At 36.4% G+C, this 14,872-nt stretch overlaps 1 protein-coding gene and 1 pseudogene across 1 annotated transcript in view; both read left to right on the top strand.

Moving 5' to 3' along the window:
• Positions 1-14,872, top strand: part of DMD (dystrophin) — a 2,426,617-nt gene that overhangs the window by 81,323 nt on the left and 2,330,422 nt on the right. The gene's annotated exons all lie outside the window — the stretch shown is intronic.
• LOC112919018 (UBX domain-containing protein 8-like) lies at positions 4,336-5,497 on the top strand (annotated as a pseudogene).

The following is a 14,872-nucleotide window of genomic DNA, read 5'->3' as shown; positions in this document are numbered from 1 at the left end:
AGAATATGAACATGTCTTTAAACAGTGTTCTTAAAGGGCAATTCACTTCATTTGAATGAAATTAGGTCAAAGATACAAGAGATGTAAATATCAAGATACTTGGCAAGGCAAAATATTGGTGGGGGAGGCTCGGAGGTGAGAAAAGAGTCATTTTCTAGGATTCAGCTGTTTGATCTTGAGGAAATCCATGGGTATTGGACAAGTCTGGTGATATAGTAGTTGTGTGTGTGTGTGTGGGGGGGGTGGAATCCATACTCCTTCAATCTGTCCTGCATAACACTTTTCTAAATTGGATCCTGATTTTAGAACTAAGAAAGTGAACACATGTTTTATGTCACATGGAGATAGGACTTCAAACTGTTTTTGTGTTCTTAAATTTAGGAACTGCTGAGTAGGCACATGGAAATAGAAAAGCAAATCCAAAGAGACACACACTTAATTTTTACAATAATGTTGACCAACTAAATTAAACACTGCTTGTTCAAGCAGTAGACTTGATACTCTTAAGGTCTGTATTAAATGCAGTTTCAGAGAAAAGTCATTTTATGAGTCACCTTTTGTACTCCGTATCATCCCTCATCCCTACTACACACACAAAAGCGTAATTATTAAATACTTTAAATACTGTGTCCTGATGTGTGTTCCTAGGTGTAACAGAAAAATTGATCCATGTTCAAATATGTTTGAGAACATTATTTAAAAAATCAATATTTCCCCTACATAACTTTCTGCTCCTTTAGTAACGTTATATTAGGAGTTGGCAAATTGGCCAGAATGGGCCAAATCCAGCCAATCATCTGTTGTTACAAATGCAGGTTTAGTGGAACACAGTAATACCTATTCGTTGATATATGACCTGTGGCTGCTTTCATGTTACAATGACAGAGCTTGTGACAGAATGTGACAAAGACTTTATGGCCTTTGAAGCTGAAAATATTGTCTGGCTCTTTTTTATAAAAAAAAGTATCTTACCCCTGGGCTTAGAAGATAGTATGTAATACATACTGTGATGTATATAGTATATAATTCTCTTAATCAGTTGAGCATAAAATATTCCTCACACATTTTGTAGCTTTAATGTTTTGTGGAATAGCATATAGAATACAGTATTCTAGTGTTTGCTCAGCTCTTTGTTCTCTATTTTTAAGTGAGATTTGGTCATCCATAAACACAAAACTCTGAGGTTATTTTGAAGAAGTGGGAGGAACATAATGCAGTCCTTGTAATAGAAAATACCCTTGGAGACCTCGCTGGTTTTTCAACAGTAATATAAAATAATAGCTGGTGGTAATTTCTTAGAGATGAAGCCATCAAAAGTATCTTTTAAAAATATTTTTTATACATTCAGTTTATTTGGTTCTCTTGTAGGTTTGCATCGTGATTTTTCATGAGCTGAGCAAAAATTATTCTTTCTGCACAGAGGGATAATAGTTGCTCTCAATGTACTTAAATTACTATTTTTATGTTAGAAGATAAACTTGTAGAATACATGCTTATTTTGATACTTGATCAATTTTACCTTTTAGTTTTATGTCAAATGTTCTGTAAATTAGAATAAATTATGTAAATATAAGTAAAAATTTAACTTTATTTAATAAAATTCAACTGTCATTTTTTAAACGATTTTATTTATTTATTCATGACATACAGAGAGAGAGAGAGGCAGAGACACAGGCAGAGGGAGAAGCAGGCTCCATGCAGGGAGCCCGATGTGGGTCTCCATCCCAGGTCTCCAGGATCACACCCCAGGCTGAAGGTGGCGCTAAACCACTGGGCCACCTGGGCTGCCCTGTGATTTTTAATAGCCTATTAAGGATGAGTTGTCCCTTGTTGAAAACAAAAGGGAAATGCATTGAGGTTTCTCAATATTTTCTTTTTTAAAGTATCATCAAAAAAATAACATTTTAGATAATTAAGAAAAAAAGTCTCACAGTTTTTTAAAAGATTTTTTATTAAATAAATAAAAAAATTCATAATAAATAAATAAATTCATGAGTGTCAGAGAGAGAGAGAGGGAGGGAGGGAGGGAGGGAGGGAGGGAGGGGCAGAGATACAGGCAGAGGGAGGAGAAGCAGGCTCTATCCAGGGAGCCCAACGTGGGACCCCTCGTCTCCAGGATCCACACCCTGGGCCAAAGGCAGCGCCAAACCGCTGAACCACCGGGGCTACCCAGTCTCACAGTTTTTAAGACCTATATATCATTCCTTTTTAAATGGAGGTATAATTGAAATAACATGGTTTCAGGTGTATTATGTAAGGATTTAATATGTATATGTATGGCAAATGATACAATAAGTCCAGTTAACCATCATCATACAGTTTTTTTTTCTTGTGTTGAGAACTTTCAAGAGCCACTCTCCTACTTTTAATTATGCAATACAGTGGTATTAACTATAGCTACCATACTGCATATTACATCTCCATGACTTATTTTATAACTGAAAACATAACTTTTGACCCCCTTTACCCATTTTGCCCCCCAATGTCCACCTCAGGCAGCCATCAATCTATATTCTCTATCCATGAGCTCAGTTTTTGCTGGTTTGTTTAACATTCCACATACGAGTGAGATCATATAATATTTATCTCTGAGTTGCATGTAGCGTAATGCCCTCCAGGTCCAATCATGCATCCATGTTGTTGCAAAGAGCAAGATTTCATTCTTTTTTATGGATGAATAATAACACACACAGACATTTTCTTTATTCAACCATTAGTGGACATTTAGGTTGTTTCTAGGTGTTTGAAATGTGTTTGTCTCATAATGCTCTTCTCATACTAAAGTGTAAATACCTTTGTAGATTAAAAATATCCTTCAATATTTTAATAGGATTATTCACCAGTGCTTATGCATCAAACACTATGTTGTGTGCTTTATATAATTGACATACACATTGAGTTCTAGTGTTAATTCCATTTCACAGATGGGACTATTAAAACTGAGAAAAAAAGTGTACAGTGACCTATAGCTGCCACATGGTACAGCTGGGAATCAGAGGTCTGTGGGACTCTTAACCACAATGTTGCAGCTCCCTCATTACTACTCTATGGGGTGAATATATCATCATCTAATGAATACAGTAACGTTGGACGATTCAGTTCAAAATTTTCTCTGTTACAAATAGGAGTATGTTAAACCTTTGTGATCTCTGAGCACATGCATAAGCTAAGCCAAATTTCTGTTTGGGATTCATAGAAAATACATACTTCTAAGACTTGACAAATACTACTGAATTGTATTCTGAGCGCCATCTACCATTTTTTATAGACTCTTCCTTTGTATTATGCCCAGAGTTAGATATGTTTGATAGGTGGAACAGAACTCTCATTACATTTGTATGTTCTTGATAAGTAATTAGAGTGAGCATACCTTTTGATTCTACCATTTATACTTAAATTTCTCTCTCAATTTTGTTTTCTACTGAGTTATTTTTTTAACTTGATTAGTATGAGGTATTTGTATAATAAGATTATTGTGCTTTTCCCTTGTATATATTTATATAGTTTTTATCTTTTATTTTTTGTACATATTTGTGTTTTTATTTTTTGATGTGTGCAAGTTTTATGTAGTTAAACCCATTAATCACTTTGTTTTATGGAATTTCCTTTTGGTGTCATTATCATAAAATAGTCCCTACTGTTAAATTTCTAAAAAATCCTCTTTTACACTTTACTGCAATGTTTTCATGGGCTCATTACTTACATTAAAATCCTTAATTAACATGTATTTTATCTCCAAAACTGGTTTACATAGAGCTGTTTTTTCCCTAAATGGGTAATATTTATTAAATAATCTCTATGTTCTCCATGGGTAAGAAATGCCATATTTATCATGTACGAACTCTGTTCTGTTATCCTGTTAACAGGATTCTGTTATCCTTTTACTTAATTCTTTATTCATTTAGCAAACATTGTAAACTGATTTAAATATCTCAGGAATTGTAGTTGGACTAGTGAATTTGAAAGAAAAGGAAGCATGTGATTAAAAGGGAGCCTATTACTAGCTAGTATGTTAGACAAATGAGTTCAGGACAGTGTTAATGCTATGATAGAGGTAAACTATGATACAGGTAAGAGGATACCATCTTACTGGTAGTGTGTAAAGAGTTCTAAAGACTTACCAGGAGGATTGATGAACCGTATACATAAAAGATCTTGAACTGAGTGGCAAGATGAAAGTGGCATTTCTGGAAGAAGGAATGGCATATGTCAAGACATGGATGTTTGAAATACCAGTCTTTACTCACAGAGCTACAAATATACATCTGGAGCAATACCTCTGTGGGTGTGAAATGCGTAAGGGAGAGTTAGAGGCAGAACAGGGGCAGGACAGTGAATAATTGTGTTTGCTAAGCACTTTACCCTGAAATTCTGAGGAAGCCACTGAGTTTTCTTTTTCCCCAAGGGGTTTGTATAATAATAACTTTTTAGAAAGGTTAATTTGGGAAGGGGGTGGGGCTCTTGCAGCCATGGCTTCTCTTGGGGGTCCTTGACATTTCCTCCTCTCTGCTCTCTCCCTCTTTGTCTGGCATGGGATGCCTAATCTAGGAGTTAAAGACCTAATTTTGCTGTGTGGCCAGATTTCCGTACTGCTTACTCTTCGTCCTTCAATTATTTCTCTGACTACCTCGTGGTTTAATTCATTTAAATCATCCCAAGTATATCTGAAAGAAGAAGAAAAGAATGAGAACAGACTAAAAAAAAAAAAAAAAAAAAAAAAGAGGCACAGGGTGAAAAGGCCAGCAGATACATAGAAAATGTTCTAAAACCTCACCAGGAAATGACATGGAGAAAACTCTAAGAGCACGTTTATCAGGTGATAGGTGAGACCTGGAAGTTTAAGCAGTGGTCGTGAACTTGGGGCAGATGAAGATTTACTGCTTGAAAATGAGAGTCAGACATCTTTTAATGCATCATGCAGAGCAGCAGCAAAGAGCGGAAACTTGCCTAAGCCTTTAACCAAAATTTCACCATCTGCTGAGTAGCCCATGCAGAAGGAGGATCTTTTTTTTTTTAAGACTTTATTTATTCATGAGACACACACAGAGAGAGGCATAGACATAGGCAGAGGGAGAAGCAGGCTCCCTCCGGGGAGCCTGATGCGGGTCTAGATCCCAAGACCCCGGGATCATGACCTGAGCCAAAGACAGATGCTCAACCACTGAGCCACTCAGGCGCCCCACAGGAGGTGGTTCTTGATTTACCTGAAGAGCCTCTTGAAACAGCCGAACAAGTAGTTGTTGCTCTCCGATGTCCAAGTGGAAGTGTTCTGAGAAGATTTTAAGTCTTGCAATTCACAGTTCTTATTTGACTGGATGATGAAAATTTGATACCACACATATCCCTATATGCCTTTTCCACTTTCTTTCCCAGAAGGCCTCTGGAAGCAGAGGGTCACTGGTCATTACAGGACACAGGAATAACTGTGGATACTGTTCGCAGTGTGGAAGACAGCAGAGCAACTAATTCAATTAAGAGAACTACCTGTTCTCCATAAAATCAGTTATGCCATGACCTCATGGGACAATACGGGATTCACGTTGAAATGATACCATACCTTGATTGAGCTCAAGGTGGTAAACACTTTAACGTTGATATCCTGGGGAATATATAGATGTAAAGGATTATAAAAGGATTGCTCTCTGCATATGATAATTATTGGAATGTGCCGTCTTAAAATGTACCACATGAAAACTATATAAAAATGTGTACAGAAAGGAAATTATTTGTATTGTTTCCTAGCTGACCTCATTTATCACTATGTTGAGAAAGTTCTAGGACTGTTTTCTTCCTCTTCAGTCCACCTTGCCACACTGAACATTTCACAATTCAAACTTTAAGTCTATTAAGTAGGAATGTTTGTTCTGTATTTTTGGGAATTAAAACTTAAAGGTATTTCAAAGGTCTTTAATGCTTTAAAGTTCTTTTTGATATCTGATAAAGGGTTAGTATCCAAAATATATAAAGAGCTTATACATCTCAACACTCCAAAACCAAATAATCCAATTAAAAATGGATAGAAGACATGAACAGATATTTCTTCAAAGACCTACATACAGATGGCCAACAGACACATGAAAATATGCTCATCATCACTCATCATCAGCGAAATACAATCAAACCTACAATGGCATATCACCTCACACCTGTCAGAATGGCTAAAATCAACAACATAAACAACAGTGTGGGCAAGAATGTGGAGGAAAATAAACCCCCTTGCACTGTTGGTGGGGATGCAAACTGGTGCAGCCACTCTGAAAACCAGTTTGGAGATTCCTCAGAACGTTAAAAATAGAACTACCCTCTGATCCAGGAATTGAACTACTAGGTATTTACCCACACAATACAAGAATACTAATTCAAAGGAACACATGGGCCCCTACGTTTAAAGCAGCATTATAGTAGCCAAGGTATGAAAATAGCTGGTGTCCATCAATTGATGAGTGTATAAAGAATGTGTATGTGTGTGTGTGTGTGTACACATTGGAATATTATTTAGCCCTAAAAAATGACATCTTACCATTTGCAACAATATGAATGGAGCTAGAGAGTATAATGTTATGCAATATAAGTCAGAGAAAGACAACATGATTTCATTCGTGGGATTTAAGGAACAAGACAAACTAGCAAAGGGAAAAAGGCAAACTAAGAAACAGACTCTTAACTATAGGGAACAAGCTGATGGTTACCAGATGAGAGGTGGGGGAATGGATAAAATAGATGATGGCAATTAAAGAGTGTACTTGGTGTGATGACCCCTGGATGATTCAAATAAAGTTTTTTTAAAAAAATTAATTTGGTAGTAGAATGGAGGATGGACTGTAAGGGTCTAGTTTGTATATACTGTCTTAGGAAGTATGTTAGGATTGTTGAGAAACAGAACCACTAGTATATTTTATGTCTATATTAGTGCTTCACACATAAAACCCTTGCTTGCTTTCTTATCACCTTCCTTCATTTCCGTGAAAAAAATATAAAGTCTATTATAGAGACTTGGCACTGTTCTATATCTGGTAGATCAGTAGTAAAGAACAACAAAAACAGAAACCCATGTTGTTAGGAAGCTTGCATTCATATAGAGTAAGGCAGACATTTGCAAAAAAAATAGAGATGGTATCTCAAGTACTGATAAGTACTCATAGAGAAAAATAAGGCATGTTGGGTGCAAAGGGGTTCCACGGTGATGAGGGTCCTATAAATTTTAGAGAAGCTCCATTTCAGAAAGGTTTTGTTCAGATACTGATGTGAGCAAATACCTGATGGCAGTGAAATAAGGAGTTGTGCAGAGATTAGATGGGAGAGCATTCTATGTAGAGGGAACAGCAAGTGAAAGAAGAATCTATTGGAAGAACAAGCTTGGTGGGTTCAAGGAGCAACAAGAAGGTCCTTGTTCTTGTACAGTGAGGCAAGGGGAAGAAATGACAGGAGGAGGTGATAGAGGGCCAGGTACTTTAGGGCTTTGGGTGGACATTGTAAAGATTTTGACTTGTTTTGATTCAATGAGGAAATCATTGGAGAGTTTAAGGAGTGACATGATCAGCCTTGGTTTTTCAGGAATAACCCTGGAAACTTGGTTAAGATGAAAAGGGACAAGGGAAGAATCAGGAAGTGTAGTTAGATGGCTGTTTTTGAAACCAGACAATCCCTGATGGTAGCCTAGAAGAGGGTAGTAATAATGGAGCTAGGGAAGACTTTTTTTAGAGTTGAGCTATACTTTTCTAGTATGTGAATAGTTAGTAGTAGCTGAGCACAGCTTTTCCCTATAGAATTCAGGATCCATGCTTTAAGATACCAGTTTGGCACTGAGTAGGTTTTTGGCTGATTTTCTCAGTTCATCAATATATTATCAATTATTTAGAATGCTGTAGGTCTTCCAATCACATGAATCATAATCAATTGAGTCATAGCAAACATTTGTGCTTTCAGTACATCTGAAAACTCTGAAGTTAAACAGTACCTGGAAAAGGTACAAAACTATAGCTACCTTGTAGGTGCCAAATACGTCAATGAAAATTCCTAGCTCTTCCTAGAGCAGATTGACAAGTGAATTCATATGGAGCTCCTTTTGGTGTTTGAGTTCCTGGGTAGGAATCAGTGAGATCAAGGAGCTCTTATGACAAGACAGCACTCAACACCCAAACCAGACCTCTCATTTTGAGTGGGACCCAACATCCTGCCTCCACTTGTCTGATTTTACAAATATACTATTGATCTCTCAAGCAGGCCCAACTCAACAGTCTTCTCTATACCTTCTTTTTTTTTTTTCCAGCTTTGTTGAGATATAATGGGAATGTAATATTGTGCATTGTGTAAGTTATACACTGTTTTGATTTGAAGCCTCTATATGTTGCAAAGGCCAGTTTGGTTATGTTCTTTCTTACTGGAAGTCTTCCTCTGCATCACATTTAATCCCTATGCTTACTTTGAGTTACACATCATTTTGTTTTCTTTCTTAGAGTATTCAACAGTAATGTACAAAATAATTTTTATGTGCCAGATGTGAAAGATACATAGAGGTCATGTTTCCTTTCCTTCCAATGCTTTTGGAGTGTGGTAGAAATACTTGCAAGGACATAAACTTTCAAAAGAAAGTCATAAACACAATGATGAAGATACCCAGAGTGTTCTATTGGAAAATCAAGGGCAGAAACCTAGCCTGACCTGAGGAGGAGTGGAGGGGCATCAGATTGTTGCTGGGAGAATTATAATCTAATCAGAGATAGAAGTGATAAACAGGAGGTAGGCGTATTGTGGTTGAGATGATTGTGGTGTGAATCCCCTTGGTAGTCCCGTTACAGCTCAGGATACTCCTCTAAGAAAAATATATTTAAGTGCATAAAATAAAATACAAAGGACTATTAAATTATACAGTAGTAGAATATTAAGCCCTTTTGCAGTGATGTGTGTTTTTATTGTATTATATAACTGTCTAGCCACTCAGATTTAATAACTCATAATTTTGTAGCCTAGACTATGTATTATATCTATGAAGTTGATAATGGTAAAGTTGCAGTCACTGCTGCTACTACTACGAAAGCATGTTGTCTATATTCATAATTGAAGTGTTAGAGGTTAATATAAATGTACATTTTTATCCCCATGGAAGTTTACAGATCCCTCCCTTGAGACTTGTATCCAGCTTTATGTAGAATTTACATAATAGATTTTAGGTAAGGTAGGTTGCAGGTGAGCAGAGAGAAAGTAATCTGAAGTTAGTCCTGCAGGGTGATGATGAAGCCCTAAAGGTTTTCCAGCCACTCTAGCATACGAAGCTCTCTCCTGTCATTCATTTTTTTTTTTTCTTTAACTTGCCCTACAGGATTTAAGATTGATGTCATGATGGGCTCTCTAATTTCTCATCCAATTTTTAGGACTTACCTTGTTAATAAAACGGTAATATTAAACCCTTGCTTGCTACTTGAAGTGTGGTTTAGGGACTTGTAGCCTTGGCATCACCAGTTTATTGGAAGTGCAGAATCTTAGGCGTTGTTCCAAATCTATGGAATCAGAATATGAAATATGATAAGATCACCATTGATTTTTATGGACATTGAGAAGCCCTGGTCTGAGGGACAGGGTTTCTGAATTAGAGACCATTTGCGTCCTCATAAGACTCTTAGAAAGTTCAGTCACATAAGCTTTCAATACACAGTTCGTTTGACAATTAAACCAAAATTACAGTCATTTTATGTAGAAAGTGCAAACTTTCCTCTCAGATTTAGAAGTAAAGGGTGCATAAATCACATTAACAATCCTAAAGTGATCTTTAAAGCAGTGGATGATTTTTCTGGGTCAATGTATCACTTTGAGCAAATAGACTTACCATAAATGGCCTTCCGTTTGAACAGACACCTTAAAACCATGTATCTCTCACTTGGCATGAAGTCTTACTGCAAATGTGTGTATCCTACCTACATTATGATAACAGATCATAAATTAAGAGCATGCAGTTTCTCATTTCTTTATGGTTGTGAGACATATCGTTCACATAAACTTTTAATCATTCAATAAAATGAGTGGCTGGAGAAGGCATATGCAATAATACTTCATCATGGCATTCAGTCCCTGGCAGTGGCTTTGGATTCTTCTGAAATGTTTTATTAGGTGTTTCAGTGATAGGGAAGTAAAGAGTGACCATGGACTTGTGGCTTTTAAAGATTGCTGAATATTTCTAATAATACATTTCATGAAGTGTGTGATTCCTGATTCCTGAATTATAAGGTAAAGTAAGATGAACTGTGTTTGGGACAAAATATTGTCATTTAATGTCACCTGCTCTGTATGAAAGTCACTGGAGCTTGGTTGGTTGGGCTGGGGCTTTGAGCAGGTACAGAAGAGGCAGAAATTGAGCTGATGAAATGGTGAGAACTGGAGGTTGCTTAGAGAGAGCTAAATGGGGCACCTGGGTGGCTCAGCGGTTTAGCACCTGCCTTCGGCCCAGGGTGTGATCCTGGGGTCCCGGGATCAAGTTCCACGTCGGGCTCCCTGCATGGAGCCTGCTTCTCCCTCTGCCTGTGCCTCTGCCCTTCCCTCTCTCTCTGTGTCTCTCATGAATGAATAAATAAATCTTTAAAAACACAGCTAAATGTCTCCCCTGTAATATATAGCTTTGTTAATCTTTGAGTTGTATAGAATTACTAAAGATAGAAGTCTCTTGATATTCTCTAAGATAGTGAATTTGAAATTTTCTCTTGTATTTAGAAGTATTCAGTGACTGTCAAAAAACCTTCAGATAGTTGCAATCTTTAATATTTCTTTGGCTAAGAAAAAAAATTTAAAAAGGTGGGAAAATATTTTATAGTGAGAATTGGTGTTCTTAGAAAAATAACATATACCAAAAGACAAATGCATTCAGCTCTTCCTGATAAAAAAATAATAATAAATTCACAAGAATGGTGGAAAAAATCTATACATTTCACTTACAAGCTCTAAAAAATTGTATCTGCGAAAAGCTTGCAGTTTTACTACATTAACTGAAAAATATTGTATGTTATCACTTGATTTTTAAAAAATCTAGTTTTCAGATTAGCTCTTTGCATAAATGTGAAGAATTTTATTGCACACATAAATCATGTGGATTTTTTTTCATTTTATGTGTATATAGGAAAACAGTAACTTTCAAGTGCTTACTTACAATATTTTGCATTGTGAATATGCCTTAGTAACCATGGATGGATATACCATTATAAAAGAATATCAGTTTACCTTTTATATATATTTAAAATATTTTATCTACTTATTTGAGAAAAGGGGTGGAGGAAGGAGAGAGTTCAAGCAGGGGGAGAGGCTGAGCAGGTAGTCCAAAGTAGGGTTTGATCCCAACACCCTGGAATCATGAACACAACCACTGACTGGGCTACGCAGGCACCCCCCCCCCCGTTTTATATCTTGATTTCTTTCTTTTCTTTCTTTTTTCTTTCTTTCTTACAGAAAGGTACAATTTGTTATGATGCAGTGATATACTTTTCCTTTTCGGGGGAGGAGATGCAGTGTAGCTTTCAATTTCCAAAAAATCCAATTAACTAAATTTTACCAGATTTCTTTAGAGCATGATCATCTCAGTACATTATTTAAATAATTTAAGGTACTCTGTAGTTAGAATATAATCCATTTGAGTTCAAATATTTAAATACATTATAAGGAGGAGGCATCATTTTATTCTTGGAAGTTTCTCTTTTTTTAAAGCTCTTATTTAAATTCAGAAGCAAACAGTGTAATACCAGTTTCAGGGAAACTAATATAGTGATTCAACACTTCCATACAGTATCTGGTTTTCATCACAGCCAGTGCCTCCCTTAATCCCCATCACCTGTTTCACCCAGCCCCCCACCCCACCTCCCCTCTGACAAGCATCAGTTTGTTCTCTGTAGTTAAGAGTCTGTTTCTTGGTTTGCCTCTCTTTTTTATCCCCTTTCCTCATTTGTTTTGTGTCCTGAATTCCACGTGAGTGAAATCGTGTAGTATTTGTCTTCCTCTGATGGAATTATTTTGCTTAACATAGTACTGTGGCTCCATCCATGTCCTTGCAAATGTCAAGATTTCTTCTTTTTTATAGCTAAGCAATATTCCAGTGTGTGTGTGTATGTGTACACACCTTTAACCATTCATCAGTTGATTGACACTTAGGCTGTTTCCATAATGTGGCTGTTGTAGATAATGCTGTTGTAAACATTAGAGTGCATGTATCCCTTTGAACTATTATTTTTGTGTTCTTTGCATAAATATTCAAGAGTGCAATTACTGGATCATAAAGTAGTTTTATTTTTGACTTTTTGGAGAACCTCCATACTGTTTTCCAGGCTGGCTGCCCCAGTTTGCATTCCCACCAACAGTGTAAGAGGGTTTTTCTTTTTCTGCATCCTAACACCTGTTGTTTCTTGTGTTGTTGCTTATAACTGTTCTGACAGATATAAGGTGATAGCTCCTTGTAGTTTTGATTTGTATTTCCCTTATCATCAGTAATGTTGAGCATTTTCCATGCATCTCTTAGCCATCAATAGGTCATCTTTGGAGAAATGCCTATTCATGTCCTCTGCCTGTTTTTCAGTTGGATTATTTTTTTGTGTTAATTTTTTTAAGTTATTTATAGATTCTGGATATTAACCCTTTATCATATATGTCATGGGCAAATATCTCCTCCCATTCTGTAGGATGCTTTTCAGTTTTGTTGATTCCTTCCTTTGCTGTGCAGAAGCTTTCTATTTTGGTGTAGTCCCAATACCTTATTTTTGCTTTTGCTTCCCTTGCTTCAGTAGACATGTCTAGAAAGAAGTTGCTATGGCCAATGTCAGAGAGGTTACTGCCTGTGTTCTCTAGGATTTTTATGGTTTCAGGTCTCCCATTTAAGTCTTTCATCCATTTTGAATTTATTTTTTGTATGGTGTAAGAAAGTGGTCCAGTTTCCTTCTTTTGCATGTGGCTGTCTAGTTTTCCCAGCACCATTTGTTGAGGAGACTGTCATTTTTCCATTGGATATTTTTTTCCTGCTTTGTCAAAGATGAGTTGACCATATAGCTGTGGGTCATTTCTCAATTTTCTTTCCTGATCAAAGGATCTATGTATCTATTTTCATGCCAGGACCAGACTTTTTTTGGTTCATTTCAGCTTTGTACTGTATCTTAACGTTGTGATGACTCCAGCTTTGCTTTTTTAAGGTTGCTTTGGCTATTGAGGGTCTCCAGTTGCTCCATATAAATTTTGGGGTGGCTTGTTCTGGTGCCATGAAAAATGCTTGTGGTATTTTGATAGGATTCATGTTAATTGTATAGATTTTTGGGGTAGTATGGACATTTTGTCAATATTTGTTCTTCCAATCCATAAACATGGAATATCTTTCCATTTGTTTGTGTTCTCTTCAGTTTATTTCATCAGTGTTTGATAGTTTTCAGAGTACAGGTCTTTGACCTCTTTGGTTAGGTTTATTCCTAGGTATCTTAATGTTTTTGGTGCAATTTTAAAGAGGATTGTTTCCTTCATTTCTCTTTTTGCTGCTTCGTTGGTGTATCGAAATGCAACAGATTTCTGTACGTTGATTTTTGTATCCCCCACCTTTATTGAATTCACTTATCAGCTTTGGCAGTTTTCTGGTGGAGTCTTAGGGGTTTTTGTGATATAGTGTGTGTGTGTGTGTGTGTGTAATCTACTAATAGCAAAGTTCTACTTATGATTTGGATGCCTTTTGTTTTTGTTGTTGGATTGCTGTGGCTAGAAATTCTAGCATTATGTCAAATATACGTGCTGAGAGTGGACATCCTTGTCTTGTTTGTGACATAAAGGAAAGGCTCTCAGCGTTTGCCCATTGAGGATGGTGTTCTCTTTGGGTTTCTTTTTAAGATAAATCAAAAACAAAAAGGGATTAGTCCATGGCAATCCAGTCAGCTATGCTGAAAATGAAATGTCTATCTCCTGATGGTAAAAGCATATTAAGTAGATGAGTGCTCTTCTAAAATAGTTACTAGAATAATAATGTCAGAAGAATTCCAAAATGAACGTCTCTGTAAAAAAAAAGTTTTATAGAGAACGTTTGTTAGCTTATGAGCTGCTGCAGATGGGCACAATCCTTGTTTTGAGCACGTACAGTGCTGGTACTCATTAGTATTTTTTAACACTATTATTAAGGTGTGACTTACATGCCATAAAATATATTCACTTGTGTACAATTCAGTGATTTTTTTACTAAGATGACCAAGTTATATAACCATCAATGCTATAAAGATTTTTGAAAAAAATACTGCCATCGTTAATGGTACACTGTATGTTTAGTACCTGGAATTTAAATAAAAGGAAAAAGGAAAATAAAATATTAAAAGGAAATAAAATATTTCTGTCACCCCATTAAGGTGTCTCATGCCAGTTTATAGTTAATCCCCTTTCCCACCCTAAGTCGTGGGCAGTCACTAAAGTACTTACTATCTCTACAGACTTGCCATTTTTTTTAAATGTGTCCTATAAGTGAATTCATGAAATAATGTGGTCTTCAGTGGCTGGCTGTTTTCACTTAGCATGATTTCAAGTTTCCTTATGGTGTAGCATGTGCCTGTACTTCATTCTTTTTATGGTGAACAGTCTCTCACCACATGGATATAACTCCGTTTTGCTTATCCATTCACCAGTCAATGGGTGCTTAGGTTGGTTTGTTTTCTTAGTTGTTAGGAAGAATGCTGCTATTACTAGTATTTAAAGAGATTTGGCTGTGGTGGTGGCTACTGGCAGGAGCTGAGAACACCTGTTAATAATGATGCTACTGAATATAAAGAGGGGGAAGCACTTTGGTAAGCATTAAGAAGTATAAGGATTAAAAAAAAAGAAGTATAAGGATTGAGTACAGGGTAGTAAGAATAGAAAAGAAGAATACACCTGGTTAATGGTAGTT

This window comes from Vulpes vulpes, chromosome X (assembly GCF_048418805.1).
Source record: "Vulpes vulpes isolate BD-2025 chromosome X, VulVul3, whole genome shotgun sequence".
Taxonomy (NCBI): Eukaryota; Metazoa; Chordata; class Mammalia; order Carnivora; family Canidae; genus Vulpes; species Vulpes vulpes.
The sequence above is the reverse complement of the archived record's forward strand: the minus strand, read 5'-3'. Positions and strand labels throughout refer to the sequence as shown.